This window comes from Lithobates pipiens, unplaced genomic scaffold (assembly GCF_037356315.1).
Source record: "Lithobates pipiens isolate NorthernLeopardFrog02 unplaced genomic scaffold, aLitPip1_a1.2 Scaffold_18, whole genome shotgun sequence".
NCBI lineage: Eukaryota > Metazoa > Chordata > Amphibia > Anura > Ranidae > Lithobates > Lithobates pipiens.
The window spans coordinates 365,809,956-365,826,385 of record NW_027507758.1 but is presented as its reverse complement, the minus strand read 5'-3'; positions in this window follow the sequence as shown (position 1 = coordinate 365,826,385).

The following is a 16,430-nucleotide window of genomic DNA, read 5'->3' as shown; positions in this document are numbered from 1 at the left end:
TGTTTGTTGATATCTTAAATTTCCACTTTTCCATAACTTGTGTTATTAAATCGGGGATGTTACTTACCTTTTTGTAAACCTGGTTTAAATTATATTAATTTGATTCATTTTTTTTTTTTTTCGGCTTCAAACACTGATTTCCTGAAAAAAGATGGAATTTTCACCATTCTTGGCAGCTACAATGTCTCGCCATTTTTTTAATGTAACAAGTCTGAAAAAATATAAATTTAGTATTTTCAATGAAATAGAGAAACCTCTTAATTCCTTAGCAGTGTTTGGGGTAATAGCTCTTAGACCCTTATATCATCCCTCATATTATTATTATCATCCTTTATTTAGAATGTGCTGTGCTTGAAATAATGAAAGGATGCAAGTTAAAGAGGAACTGCAGTCTGCTCACATAATTTGCCATTCTGAAGCTTCCCTCCAACCACTTTGTATATTATTTTATATATACTGTGATTGTGCACTTGCCAAATATGCTGCAGAAATCTCCCTCCACTAGGTCTGGCTGCAGCCATTTTTACTGTGGGCAGCTGAAGCTGCTACCTGGTCACTTCCTGGATTTACACAGACACAAAGAGGCACACCTCCAGCTCTGCAGCTCTGATTGGCCCTCATATGACTCATCCCCCCTCCCTTCCTGGCAAACTCTCATGAGAGTGAGAGAGAGATGCGTGCATGATGTCATAAGCCTAGGCTTTTTACCAGACAAGAAACAGGAATTGGGCTGTATAAGGTATTTACTGGCAGAAAAAAAATGTTTTACTATCCAAAGTTAAAACAACAAGGGCAGATGATTTAATAGATGGAAAGTTGAAAAAAATGACTGAAGGTCGGCACATATGGATCAAAATTTGGTTGGTTCAACAGGGACTGTCTAAATTTTGATTTGTGCTTGGCCTTACCTTTTCATTCTGTCAAATGACCACACTGGAAAAATGTCATCAATTGGCAGTTGTAGCCGATGATAAATGTATTCTGACAGCTAAGGAGTCCCACTGTCAGAATACTAAAGTAATCATATATACCTAGTTTTACAGTCTCCAGAGAAAAACAGGTACAGAAAAGAATAGGACCCTACCGGTAGAAGCTTACAAGAGGTGCCCAAATAATAGATACAATAGTCATTAACTGTGGTTGGCTTTCAGAAAATTCTGCTTCTGTTTTTCAAGACATGATTCCTGCCAATGCATATCATTTGAGAATCTTTATGCATATGAATGCTGTAATCATTTTAATTTTATTATTATTTCATAAGTTTTTTGGCTGTGTGTAACTTCTGCATACTTTCAGCTATTAAAGCCATTCAACTTTTAAAATGTTCAACTCCTTTAGCCAATGATGGGACTCCTTCAACTTTTTTTCTACTATTTATACTTTTTAAAATATGAAGCTTTTTAAACGCTTTTTTTAACATTGAAGTCAATGAGAGCATGCTTAAAATCCTTAAAATCTTCTTCAGCTACCAAAAGTTTCAGCTCCTTCATTCACACTTTCACCTACAGATGCCAAACAAACTTTAAAATGTTCACATTCAGCTATCTGGCTATATCTTTTCAGTTTGATATCTTTTACAGTTTTTGTGAAAAAAACTGTTTAAGTTTAGTGATCATTTCAGAAAATTTCATTAATTTAGGGCATCAGGGCTTTTGTTGTTTGTTTTGTTTCCATGGTTACCAAAGCTTCTTATACACAGTGATGGGCAGTGGGGGAGGTGGCTGGAGCATTTCAGATTACAGAGCCCTGGGGAGAGCACAGACACACCATGTACTGATTTATAATAGAGGACTATGATGGGGCAGTTTTGATGGGCAGTGTTGATGCTATTCAGCATTCCCATGCATTTTCTAGTAGAATACTTATTATTAATTATTATTACTATTGTTGTTATTATTAATTTATGTATGTTTTACATTGGCGACATGCAATAAATAGAAAAAAGACTTAAATACAAAACTATGACCCTCCTCTCCAAACATGAATTCTACTATGCTTTCAGGGAAAGTTATGCAATTTGTAAGTGTTTTAACAAAACGGGAATCTTTTCACTGTTCAGATAAAGCTTTGTGATTCCCCCATTAAAATATGGTGTAAAGAAACCAATCGGCTTCCAAGTTTTTTTTGGCAAAGCTGATTGGCTGTCTTGCACAGCTCCACCAGATTTTGCACAATTTAAGTAAATCAACCCCACTACTTCTTCAGAGATAAAGGATCACCATGCTCAAGGTTAGTTTTCATACTTTCACATTTTTAGTATGATGTAAGCTAACGAAATATAAAAACATAAATTTTATGATAATTTTATATGACTTTCAGGAACTAAAAAGAGATACATGTATCCTAGCAGTGTCTCCTTTAGATACATTTATTATACTAACTAATGTTGCCACTGATGAAAAGAATCTTCATTTCCTGACAGGCTCCATGGCAGCAGGCAGCATATGTGTGGGTTGATCTTGCCTCCATAACTATCCAATAGGACCCCTCCCTATAAATTTCAGCTGTGAGCTCCTAGCCGTATCATGATCAACTGAACGATATGGTGTCATGTCCCTACGATAAGCCTTGACTGTTAGCAGGGTATGGAGTGTATTATTACTATTGGAAAGACAAGAGCGCACAGGCCCATTTCTCTAGCAGTTTGCAGGTGTCATAATCTGTCCTGAAAGCCTGGTGTGTGTATGGATGTCCTGGCTGAATTGATCATAGGTGGTGGTAAGCGATCGCCTTCATGGCAGCAGTGTTTGTGTTTGTAGTTTGTTTCTTCTGCATTTCCTGTCCTTTCATATTTGTGCCTAAGCAGCGGTTGGCTACTTGTGCGTTCCACCTGCCGCTCCCTCTTACTACTGGGTTCTGTCTGCGCTCTCCGCATGCACAGTCCCGGAACTAAAGCGAGGCCTGGTTCCCGCATGCACATGGGGATTGTGGGCCTGGCACGGCTATGATGTTATGCGGTGCCAATTTTAAAAGCCTGGGGAGGCCTGTAGATCTCCAGAATGATCGTGGGCATAGCGGTGACTTCCCTGAGCACCTGCGGAGCCTTCCCCAGGCAAGTGCAATTTTCATATGGGTCTGATTTTTGTCTTTTACTTGCTGATACCTGATGTATTGCCTGACTTGCAGTGACTTCGGTATCAGTCATGGACTCTTCACTGCCTCCTGGTGGCCAGACCTCTCGCAGCAGGTAAGATTTGGGAACTGTGTTTTTTCCCTTTACTCTGCCTGCTGGGGGAAGAAAGTGGAATGTAGGGCATCATTCCTGACTTTGTGCTTTTCTCTCTCTATGTCTTTCTTTCCCTTTCTCCTCAGCCCTTCTATGTCTGACCAACAACAAAGCAGTTCCCGCAGAAGGAGCAGGTCTTCTAAAGCACACCACCGGCACTCCTCTTCTAGACACCATGGTTCCTCCTCTAAGTCCAAAGACCATAGGAGAGGCTCTCCTCACCCCCCCCCCCCCCATCTCACAGAAAGGGGCCGGAGAGATCATGTTGATGCAGGGCCCCAGTTCCTGCTAGCAAGTCTCTCTGTGACCACTGTTTCTCTAAAGCAGCTAATGAGAGGGAAGGTGCAGATCAACACCTGGAAGCACTAATTAAGCAGGTCGTGAAAGAGTCGCTACAGGAGAAAGATGCTGGAAAGCCTCTTGATTCTCCTCCCGATCCACTAATTCCCCTGTCAGGAGAGGGACAAGTCCATGAGACATGGGAGTCTTCCTGACCTAGTCACCAGTCAGCTCCCCCTTCAGATAGAGGGTCAGAAGCAGATGATCCTGGGATGGGCTTTGAATACGCCTTGGTTCCTTCTCTGGTGAAAGCTGTTAAAGAAGCTCTGAATTGGGAAGACCCAGTAATTTCTCCTCCTAAACAGAGAAAATGTTTCAAACAGCTCAGTAAGGAGCGTCAATATTTTCCTTTTCTCACTGAAGTAGGAGCCATAATTTCTGAAGAATGGGGCAAGATGGGTAAAAAAAAGTTCTATGCAATCTAAAATCTCAAAACTATATCCTTTCAAGGAAGAGGAGGTTAAACACCTTGAGTCAGCTCCCTTGGTGGATGCAGCACTAATGAGGCTTGTTAGGTACGTGACTCTTCCTCTCGAAGATACGTTCTCATTTAAAGACCTTTTGGAGAGACGGATTGATTCCGACCTACAACTGATTTATTTGACAACAGGCACAGTTTGCAAACCTGTCCTGGCCTTAGCAGCAGTCTCTAAAGCCTTACAGGCATGGTCAAACAATGTGAAACAGTCTCTTACAGGTATCTCTGAAGAGGTAGCCAAGGGCTCCCCTATTCAGGAAATCAGGCTGGCCTCCGCCTTTCTGGGGGAGGTCTCTATTGATGTTATTCACCTGGTGGCCCAGGTGATGTTGTCTGTAGTCACCACCCATCGGGCCTTGTGGCTCTGACCCTGGTTGAGGGATCCAGCTTCTAAACAAGCTTGGTGCCATATTCCCTTTTCAGGGCACATCTCTCTTTGGCAACAAGCTTGATAGCGCCGAAACCCGGGCTACGGGTGGTAAGTCGGGGTTGCTCCCTCAGGATAGGCATTTACAGAACCATAAACGCACCTTTTCAAGATCACAGAATACCGATCGTGCAAGGGAAGCACTCAGCTACAGGCCTGGTCGTGAATTTACAAGATCGTGGAAATCCAGGCAGTCCTCTTTTAAAAAGCCCACAAAAAGGGCTTCCTCTGGTAACCAAGATTCCACTAAGTCTTTTTGAAGTTGATGCGAAAAGGGTGCCTCAGCGGGAGGAACTTTAAAGGGGCAGGACAAGTATTTAGTAGCCAATATCTTACTTTAAAACAAATATTTTTATTTTACTTCAAGTAAAATCAAAGGGGTAGTAGTCATATGAGCAAACAGACCAGGACAAAGGAGCACAGAAACCTAGTAATTTCCACTCTCCAAGAGTTTGAGTGGCTGCTGAATTTGTGGAAAAGTCACCTGAATCCATCTCAGTCTCTTGTATTACAAGGTGCCCATTTCAACACGGTGGAAGGCACCACCTCGCTACCTGAGGAGAAGATTGTGGTGATCCGGGACAGGATCCACTCAACCCTCACTTCATCTCACCTGACCGCTCTTCAATGTCTGAAGGTGATTGGCCCTAGGCAACCACCATTCCCATGGTGAAGTGGACGCAGTGGCACACTCACCCATTCAAAAAAGGGTTTCTCCAACAATTGGATTCTCCCAGCAAGAGTCAGTGCATCCTTCTCACTCCATCCATGAGAGAATCTCTCCTTTGGTGGCTTCAAGGAAAAAAACTCTGCAATTGGCATTCGATCCTTCCCATCACATGGGTTACAATAACCTCAGATGCCAGCAATCAGGGCTGGGGAGCTCAGGGCAGATGGAACTCACCATCTCAAAGGATTGTGATCAATATACTGGAACTGCGGGCAGCCTTTCAGGTGCTCTGGTCCTTCTGCCATCTGATAGAGAACCCCTCAGTGGTGCTCCAGTTGGACAATACAACCGCAGTGGCTTACATAAGGAAGCAAGATGGAACTCGCAGCCTTAATCAGATCCATTTCTACTTGGATAGTACAGACCATTCAAAAGGCTTATAAAGTGAAGGGCTTGGCTCCTCCAGAGGCAGTGACTGCACACTCAACTATCTCAATCTCTTGGGTGGCTTCTCATCATGTCACGCCTGAACTTATATGTAGAGCGGCTTCTTGGTCATCTATTAATACTTTTGTTTCCCACTATTGTGTTGAACCAGCCGCCTTGTCATCCATGAATTTTGGTTTGCAAGTGCTGCCAGTTGACATTGTTAAATAAATTAATTTTCTTTGGCTTTTTCTCACTTTTTTTTTACCAAAACATTAAGCAAAGGCAAGACCATGTATCTGTTCTTTTTTTAAACTGATTCCCAGATAGGTAAGGATCAGTTTTTACACTGTTCATGTTGGGCACACCTAAAGGGTTAAACTTATTTGAAAAAAAACATATCAAGTGAACCTTATAATTGCTTTTCTATATAAGCAAAAAAGAAAAATGTCTGAAAAGAAACCAGTCCTAAAAGAAAGAAATTAAGTTTGCTAATCGTTGCTTCTACTAGTTGACTGGCTATCATGCTTATCCTATGGCTTCAATAGTTTGAATCACTGAACTGGAACAAGGGTGAAGATCATGAATTCTAATTTTACTCTGATCTTTCTGTTCTGCATACTCATACTGTAAACAAGAGATGTAGAGACATTTTAGCAACAAGATATTATAACAAACAATTGTAAGTCTGTAAATTATTAACGCTGTTTACTTAATAAATATGTAGAAATAAGATGTAAAACACACATTGCATACAGAAAAAAAAATCATCATTGTGTTATGAAAGTTAACATGGAAAGAATCCCTGATAGGAGTATATTTGTACATGTGCAGCTCTTAACTTGGGCAAGATGGAAATTAACATCACCTTGGAACACATCTTGTGCCAAGCAGGAGTTAAAATTGACATAATAAAACGTCTTTGCTTACTTGCATTTGTTTTATTCCTGTCTTGTAATCAGTGCATTGAGCCATGCAGCACGCAGGAACTATTAGTTGAACATTAATAAATAATGTTTTTATTATATCTAGTAAACTATATGTACAAAGTTCTCTAATCACAGCTGTTTATAAAATAAGCCAATAAAACGAATTTCATAGCACTAAGTGATGCAGCAAAAAACAGTAAGAAGTGTTCAAAGTTCTACACATGGCTTTTGAGGTGGTTTTTTTTTTTTTTCAATTCATCATCACGTAGAGAAAATACACATCGAAGGTAGGATTACAATTGTAATTTCTATCAGGAAACATGACTCCATAATTTGGATTTGTAATGCTGGAGACTAGTGTGCATAGCAGTTGATTCTGGTTGTGTTATATTGTCAGTGGGGTTTCCAAGAGATGAAGCATGCAAGCAACAACCTGTCAATGGCCATGGTAAACTGACTTATTAGTTTTGGGTGGAGTTAGCTTATAAACCCTATGTACCGTCTGTCACTGTATTCTGATGAACAGCAAACATACCACTGTGATATCATGACTTCTGTTATGTCAAACAACATCAAATTAGTAAAGGTTAAAAGAGAAGTCTGATCAAAGCTTTTTTGGCCATACTTCCCTTCTGGGTCACAGGGGTGCACTTACTAGTGCTCTCCTGTGCCTCTTCATCAGCCCACTGTCAGTTGACATCACAGAGCTTTCACAGGCTCTAGAAAGATCCCGACCATATTGTTGGAGGAGCAGAGCAGAGAACCGGTGAATGACAGTCACCACTCTCTGCTCAGTGAAGACCAAGAACTGAGTGACCAGCAGTCAAGTGTTCACTCAGTTCTCAGGCTTAGAGCTAGAGGGGGCAGCTGCAGCATCACACCAATGCTGCAGATTGTAGCGAGTATAGAGGTTTATTTTCTTCACAACCCCAAACTTCTCCCTTAATTCTCTTAAGCATAAGCCTGTACCTCATATCCAGTTGCTCATTCTGGTCTCTATTACAGTGTTTTACTATCTTATAGAGAGGCGCTTAAACAATATACACCAGGATGCCAATATTTAAAATTCTAAAGTGAATAAGCAGAAGTCAAAACTGTTTTTTAAAAGGTCTCAAAGACTACAACTACATAAATACGACTACTATTAGACTTTATATGTAAAGGTAATGCATTTTATCAGTAATAGATCAGAAACTAGCAGCACCATCAATGTGCATAGATGTATTGTGTGCCTGCATGTATCCAAAAGAGCTGGTTTTAGTTTCTAGTGATGAACATACCTGGGTTCATTTTGGGGCAGATTCGACAAAGATGACTACGTTTCGGGTTCTAAATCTGAACCTCACTGAAGTCAGGAACATATTAAAAAAACAGTAATGGCCATTTACATTACATTTGTTGGGGAGTAATATCCCTATTATATGTGATGTTCATACAGGAAATGCCCGAGCATCTGTTCAAATGCCTGAACCGCCAAGGTGCAGCCTGAACATACATCTGCAGTGTTAACTCGTGAGCATTAATGCACGCTTCATGTGCTAATATGTAATGCATTAAGGTGGCATATTATGGGCTGCCAATGCATCCTAATACAAATCAGATGTGACTCTTTATAAAATGGTTGGCACTATACCACAGTAACACATGTTACCACAACACAGAAATATAAATGGGCCTATAAAATGAACATTTCACTCATTGTGGTCCTATTGTCAATATAGGTCTACCAAAGTAACTGGGCCAAGTCTAAGGCCACCCATGTACAGTTCGATTATCGGCTGTTTCAGCAGAAATCATCTGAGATTCGAACCGTGTGTGGGCAAGCTGATTATACCAAGTTGATTGATCAATCAACTCGGGTACAACCAGCCTGCTGGATTCACTTGCAATTATTGCTAGAGGCTGCTCTAGCAATAATCCCTGCCTTGCTCGGCAGGAGGGATTTCCCTCTCAGCACTGCCCGTGTTAATAGGGAAATCATGCAAATTTCTTTCCTGCAACCCGTGGTTTATGGCCTGCCTAAGTCTCAGTAGGCATTTGGAAAACAATAGATCTTATGCCTTGTACACACGGTAGGAAATTCCGACGGAAAAGGTCCGATGGGATTATATTGTCGGAAAATCCGATCGTATGTGGTATCGGACTTTTTCCGTCAGAAATTCAGACGGAAAAAATTTGAGAGCAGGATCTCAAACTTTCCGACAAAAAAATCCGATCAGACTTTTTCCGATCGTTTGTAGAGAATTCCGATCAGACAAAGTGCCAGGCATGCTCAGATCAAATTACGAGACCAAAGCTATTGGCTACTAGCCTGAACGTAGTCCCGTTGTAACAAATGAACGCCATCACGTTCCGAACGATCTGATTTTTCCGACAACTTTGTCTGACCATGTGTATGCAACACCAGTTTAGGACAAAATCCGTCGGAAAAAATCCGACTTATTTTTTTGTCGGAATGTCCGACCGTGTGTACAAGGCATTAATTACACAGCCTGCTTCTAAAAACACTTGTCACATCATACAGACTAGCCCTAGGAGCGCTAATAAAAAACGTATTTACCAGTGATTGTTGGCTGAAAGACTATTATTTCATCTGCAGTGGTTTTCCTGTAGAGCTCAGTGACAGTCCTTGGTGGATGGGAGATTAAGGTCTTCCAACAGATTTGGATCATACAAAATATGGATTATAGAAAATATGGTCCAACTTATTACTGAATTTATACAACACATACACAATAGAAATACAACAATGTGAAAGTGTAAAAAGAAGACACATTTAAAAGATAATCCCTTTTTACAAGGAATAGCATGCACACACTTAAAGTCACAGGTTTTACGGTTGTCTTGATGATTGTAACAGCAATAGCTCACTCAGGGAAACTTTCAATCAGATACATTTATTTTTTAATGCTCTATTGGCTGGGGAAAGAGCCCCCCTCTTTCCCCAGCCAATAGAGCATTAAAAAATAAAGTGCCTCTGATTTTACCTGACCATGTCAAAGTGGAAACGTTGTCTATAATAAGAGTTTTTCAACCCCTAGATGTTTATACAGTAGTTCAGAGATTACTGGAGAACTTTGAGCTAAATAGGGTTTTCCATGCATGATGCTGCTGTTGGGAAAGCCAGTTAATCACATAAGGAGATGACTTAACAGAATTTCTGCATTTCTTGTACAGAAATCCTGCCAGTTTGTTAAACATCTAATGAGGACTACACAAAGCTGCGCACCTTCTTACCTAACCACTTGAAGACCAAGTCGTTTCTGCCACTTCTTGTTTAAAAGTTAAAATTTTTTGCTAGAAAATTACTTATAGCCCCCAAACATTATATATTTTTTAGCAGACACCCTATGGAATAAAATGGTGATTCTTGTAGTTTTTTTATGCCACATGGTATTAGCGCAGTGGTTTTTCTAACACAATTTTTTTTGCAAAAAAAAAAATTATATTGAATTAAAAAAAAAAAAAACAACACAATATTCACTCCCAATTTTTTTGCATAATATGAAAGATGTTGTTTCACAGAGTAAATAGATACCTCTGCAGCAATACCTCATGTGTGGTGTGAACATCATTTACATATACATGCGTGATTTAGGTATGCATTTGCTTCTCCACATGAGCAAGGAGGAATGCGGTACTTTTAATTTTTTTTCTTATTTATTTTATTTTTTATTTTTATATGGTCCCTTTAATTTTTCTTTTTTTTTTTCAAATCACTTTTATTCTTATTACAAGGGATGGAAACATTTTACAATTTAAAAGCAAAAGATCAAAAATCTCTTTTTTGATCTTTTGCTTTAAAAAAAAAAAAAATTGTTTACTTCCACCCTGGACTGGAAGTGACCTTGTGACATTGCTCTGGTCCTCAGAGGCCATAGAGGCAATCAAAGACGATCTAGTCTTTAGCTGCCTCTGTGACCAGCTGCCCCCCCCCCCCCCCCCCCCACACACACACACACACACACACCTCTTCAGAAAATGATCCTTTTGAAGAGAAAGCCAACCACCAGCTAGAAAAAAAAAAGATACTAGGGTTATGGCTGAGAGCTTTACTTGCAAACTCCAACCTATATATATGTATTTTTGTCAGCAAGTGGTTTAAGTATGTTTTCAATAGATAAAGATAACATTCTTTCAATTAATTCTAGCAGATGTTTTCCCCTGTTTAGATATACAATTTTATTTAATCTCTGTTCTATAATTTTCTCCAGTTAAGTTTCTGCAATTTCTTTGTAACTTCTAATTGCTTTTCTTAACCATTTTTTAAGCTGCACATACTAATTTCGGTTTCCCCAGAGGTTCTTCTTTTATTTTGCATCATCTGAAAAGCTTGTTTTTCTGTTTTATTCAAAGAAACTGGGAAATTTGTTGAACCTGTCAGGGATCTATACCATTCCCAGACGATAAAACCATTGCAATTTAGGCAAGTGCCTTTGGGTGGTATTCTATCAGCGGCTCCTGCTCTATAGACCCCCTACCCTTTCCTGTCTCCTCCTGCATTTTTTACTGCTACAAAATTGTCCATTCCAGAAGAATTCACTTAGGAAATGCTTAAATCATTGGACTGTCTGTAACTGCAGGTTCCTGGATCTGCTTGTTCATTTTATAATATGTAAAATGCAATATAGGATTCAGGTTGGCATAATTATAATGTGATAGCATCAGGCCGTCTCCTTGAACTTGTCATAAAACGGTTGGGCGAGGTTTGTGATGTCCTCATTCTCTGTTATGTCCTATGCTGGTTTCACATTGATGTCGCTGATATCAGCAAATTACAGGCAAGTAGGTAACCATCCACTTTGATTGTTTCACAAAAATAAATTTCTAAATGGATATTTGATGATAAATAAGTAAAGTCCAGTCCACTTATTTGACTTATTTTTCTATATTGCATGTGGCACAACAGATGGACTTTGATAGTACAGCTGGTAAGATTATCAGTGTTCCAAATTACACACACGCACATACAAACACACACACACATAAAATTGCACAAACTGACAAATCAGACTGACAACGTGGCAATTCTGGCATGCCTCAGAGACGCTGCTTTGTCTTTACCTGTATAATAGCTGTGCGAGTCTTGCTATACTATGAACACAATAAAATCATTGCCTATATACAGCGCCTTGCGAAGGTATTCGGCCCCCTTGAACTTTTCAACCTTTTGCCACATTTCAGGCTTCAAACATAAAGATATAAAATTTTAATTTTTTGTGAAGAATCACCAACAAATGGGACACAATTGTGAAGTGGAACGAAATTTTTTGGATAATTTAAACTTTTTTAGCAAATAAAAAACTGAAAAGTGGTGCGTGCAAAATTATTCTGCCCCTTTACTTTCAGTGCAGCAAACTCACTCCAGAAGTTCTGTGAGGATCTCTGAATGATCCAACGTTGTCCTAAATGACTGATGGTGATAAATAGAATCCACCTGTGTGTAATCAAGTCTATGTATAAATGCACCTGCTCTGTGATAGTCTCAGGGTTCTGTTGAAAGCGCAGAGAGCATCACGAAGACCAAGGAACACACCAGGCAGGTCCGTAATACTGTTGTGGAGAAGTTTAAAGCCGGATTTTGATACAAAAAGATTTCCCAGGCTTTAAACATCCCAAGGAGCATTGTGCAAGCGATCATTTTGAAATGGAAGGAGTATCAGACCACTGCAAATCTACCAAGACCTGGCCGTCCCTCTAAACTTTCAGCTCAGACAAGGAGAAGACTGATCAGAGATGCAGCCAAGAGGCCCATGATCACTCTGGATGAACTGCAGAGAACTATAGCTGAGGTGGGAGAGTCTGTCCATAGGACCACAATCAGTCGTACACTGCACAAATCTGGCCTTTATGGAAGAGTGGCAAGAAGAAAGCCATTTCTCAAAGATATCCATAAAAAGTCTTGTCTAAAGTTTGCCACAAGCCCCCTGGGAGACACACCAAACATGTGGAAGAAGGTGCTCTGGTCAGATGAAACCAAAATCGAACTTTTTGCCCACAATGCAAAACGATATGTTTGGCGTAAAAGCAACACAGATCATCACCCTCAACACACCATCCCCACTGTCAAACATGGTGGTGGCAGCATCATGGTTTGGGCCTGCTTTTCTTCAGCAGGGACAGGGAAGATGGTTAAAATTGAGGGGAAGATGGATGCAGCCAAATACAGGACCATTCTGGATGAAAACCTGTTGGAGTCTGCAAAAGACCTGAAACTGGGACGGAGATTTATCTTCCAACAAGACAATGATCCCAAACATACAGCAAAATCTACAAAGGAATGGTTCACAAATAAACGTATCCAGGTGTTAGAATGGCCAAGTCAAAGTCCAGACCTGAATCCAATTGAGAATCTGTGGAAAGAGCTGAAAACTGCTGTTCACAAACGCTCTCCATCCAACCTCACTGAGCTCGAGCTGTTTTGCAAGGAAGAATGGGCAAGAATTTCAGTCTCTCGATGTGCAAAACTGATAGAGACATACCCCAAGCGACTTGCAGCTGTAATCACAGCAAAAGGTGGCTCTACAAAGTATAAACGCAAGGGGGCCGAATAATTTTGCACGCCCCACTTTTCATTTTTTTATTAGTTAAAAAAGTTTCAAAAATCCAATAGATTTCGTTCCACTTCACAATTGTGTGCCACTTGTTGGTGATTCTTCACAAAAAATAAAATTTTTATATCTTTATGTTTGAAGCCTGAAATGTGGCAAAAGGTTGAAAAGTTCAAGGGGGCCGAATACTTTCGCAAGGCACTGTATCTATATGAAGTTCACGATTATTCACATACATTTTTCAGGATATTAATTTATTATTTATATCTCTATGTACTGTTATGTATAATTTTTTTCCTCACAGGATTTAAGATTTATTGAGGTTTATTTGATTTATTTTTATTATTTTGTATAAGCGCAACCTTTTTGGATTTTTATGGTTAATGGTGTATATCTCACGTGGTGTTGCTGCTATAGTAGGTGAATTCTTAGTCCAGCGCAGAAATTTTTCCATTACAATTTCTATGACCTTGAACTGCTGACATAACATAGTCTCTAATTCCACCCAGAGAGTAGCCACTCGCAGCTGGGCACTTCAAGGCTGAACAGATCTCTAGCCAGAGATCGTGGCAATCAACACGTTGATTCAAAACTTGAAAAATCCTATGAACGTGTACAAGTTATAACTGAAAGTGAACAGGAACCTTTTTCCTCAGTACCTGGAACGTTCCCTGTCTCCTTAATAGTACTGGAAAAAGCGTGGATTCGGCAATGTTCTTCCCAACTCAGTAACCAGGCACTTCTCAGGATGCCACTTGTCGGCCCTCCTCCGAAGAGTCCTCCCCCGGTCACTTTCACGAGCTGTGGGGCCCCTCCAAGCCGAGAGCACACCCGGACACCTTGAATCCTCCCTCAGTTACTGCGCCGCAGACCAGCCGATTCCGAGACAAATGGATCCCTACTCCAGACCAGAGGGTCTATTGGGGGTAACCAAAAGAAACATGTTGCGGGATGTCGAACACCCAGTGACCGGGACCCCTCGCGGGGCTACCCCGGCCCTGGACCAAGAACAGACCACACTGGCCTCACAAACTCCTCTCCCTAAACACATGACCCCCAACATCTTAAGTACCCCTTCCCAGACTCTTCAGCGAGGCCCGACACACCCACTGATTGGTTCCGAGAAAGCTGATACCTAAAATGTCCAACCAGGCCTGGTTCTGGCTTGTCAAGTGCACCTTACTGTACACATGACCAAGCAGAACTTCTAACACAGCCCAGCCAAACTGATGTCAAAGTTAACCTACATAATTAACCCTCAGAACCCCTACTGTTCTGAGGCAAAAAAAAATAATTTACACCTGTATGACACTTTGTCCAAAATGTCATCCGCTACATCAGGAATACTAATTGCACACCTGTGGGTTGGGTTCATAAACATCCCAGGAATAGAAGTCAGTGCTCAGACTTGGAGACAGCTCCACCTGGCAGACAGGAAGTCTGGCCTAAGAGGTCGGGAGGGCTCCAGGAGAAAGAGACAGGAGGTCTCGGAGTCTAAGACTGCAGGTGGCAGTCTGTGTGTACGTATGAAGCAGGCAGATGTGGCCTGTGACCAAAACAGCACGAAGCTGACAGTGAGTAAGCCAGGAGGCTATAGTTTGTTTATACAGTGATGGTGGAACCCCCTGCGAGGGAAGATTACTGTTTGAACTTTTTCATTACTTTTAAATAAAAGTGGGCTGCCATGCCCTAAAACACATTCTGGAGTGGCACATTTCTGGAAAACTGCATGCACCACTTGAACCTAATCACTCCGGATCATCACAATTGGTGAAGAAATTGGTGCTGGGCACGGATGGCGCTGGTCCAGATCCTCGCATGCCAGAAACTGTGAATGTCAGAGACTGTGTGTATTGCTGTTGCTGTGTGAAACAAAGTGATGGGTCCTGTGTCTCAGCTGTAAGGAGACAGTAAGCCAAAAAAAAAAAAACATTTATTTTTAAGGAACTCTGCATCTGTTGCTACAAAGATGCATGTTGTTTCCCATAGCAACAAAGGCAAGGTCGGTCATTAGACCTATGGTCAATGGTGGAATGATCCTGATGAGAGTCCTGGCTGGTGGGCTCAAGAGGATTGTTAAAGTTACTGGAGAAGCTCTGCAGGGAGAAGGCAGTCTCCCATAGTAACCAGTAAAGTGTCATCTGGATGGTGGGGCTCCTATGAAGAGGTGGCTCACTGTTCCCACAAAGAGGGCTGGAAAGCCAGAGAGTCTTTCATTTCACCCGGTAACCGCATGGGGAAATACAGCAGGGGAGAGCAACAGGCTAACCGGAAGTCCAAGAGGAGAGCGGGTGCCCGTAGCAACGCCTGTGATTCCAAGTCTGCAGACTGGGTTAGAAAGACTGATTATGTGACTGTGCACACAGGAGTGGATGTGACCCCCAAATGGGACATCCCTTGTTTGTGCTAAAAAGGACTTGCCTTGCTGCAGTGCTCTGTTCAGTGGGGAGGCAAGTGTTAAGGTTACAAAGCTTAAGGTCTGCAATGAAACTCCATCTGCTCATGTTGATGAGGGTGGGGTACTGCAACATGGTGTGGTTGAAAATGTGTTGCCACAATGCAGGGTAAAACAAAGCGATGTGTAAAACTGACAAGAGCAGTGTTTCAGATGCTGCTGAGCCTCTTGGTCTGTCCAGGTCTCATTGGGACGATTTAGTCCAACAGGGCAATACCTACTGGGATGATTTGGCCATTTTGCTGCTAAAAGGGTAGTGGATGCTATGGAGCAGGAGAGGTGTCTGCAGAACAGCCTATAGGCCAAGGTGCATGGGTTGTTGCAGAGACTAATCCTCTCATGACTGAAGGTCCCAGCGAGTGAAAATGCACAGCGGAAATTGCGTCCACAATGTAAAAAAGAGAAAAAGTGTATTTTGTGACAGACATGCTTAAGAAAATGTTAGAATCATGGAGTGTACAGCCAGTATATATCTGGCCGTCCTCTCCTGTGTTTGGAGAACTGGTACTAAGGGGTATGGCTGGTTGGAGCTGGATATTGCAGGCTGTACTGAGGCTGTACTGTGCAGAAATCGCAAATGCTTGTATCGTTTAATGCAATGTTTTGTGTTGATGTGGAAAGTTGTCTCAAAATGTGCTGGATTGCTACAAAGATTAATTCAATCGATATGTGGCGCTACCCATACTGGGGAAACCCCAAATAAATAAAAATATATAAAACTACAATATATATATTGTGTATCTAAAAACTTCTGCGCTCTATGGAAAAAAAGAAGAGCGAGAATAGCAAGTGAACGAAGCAGCAATCACTAAATGAGTTGTCTCTCACTGATAGAAGTAAAATGAAAAAGGTGTGATGCGCTAATTTCAAAACATTCAATAGCCACAATAAAACCAGTAATGTGCGATTATAAAATTGTATAAAGTGCA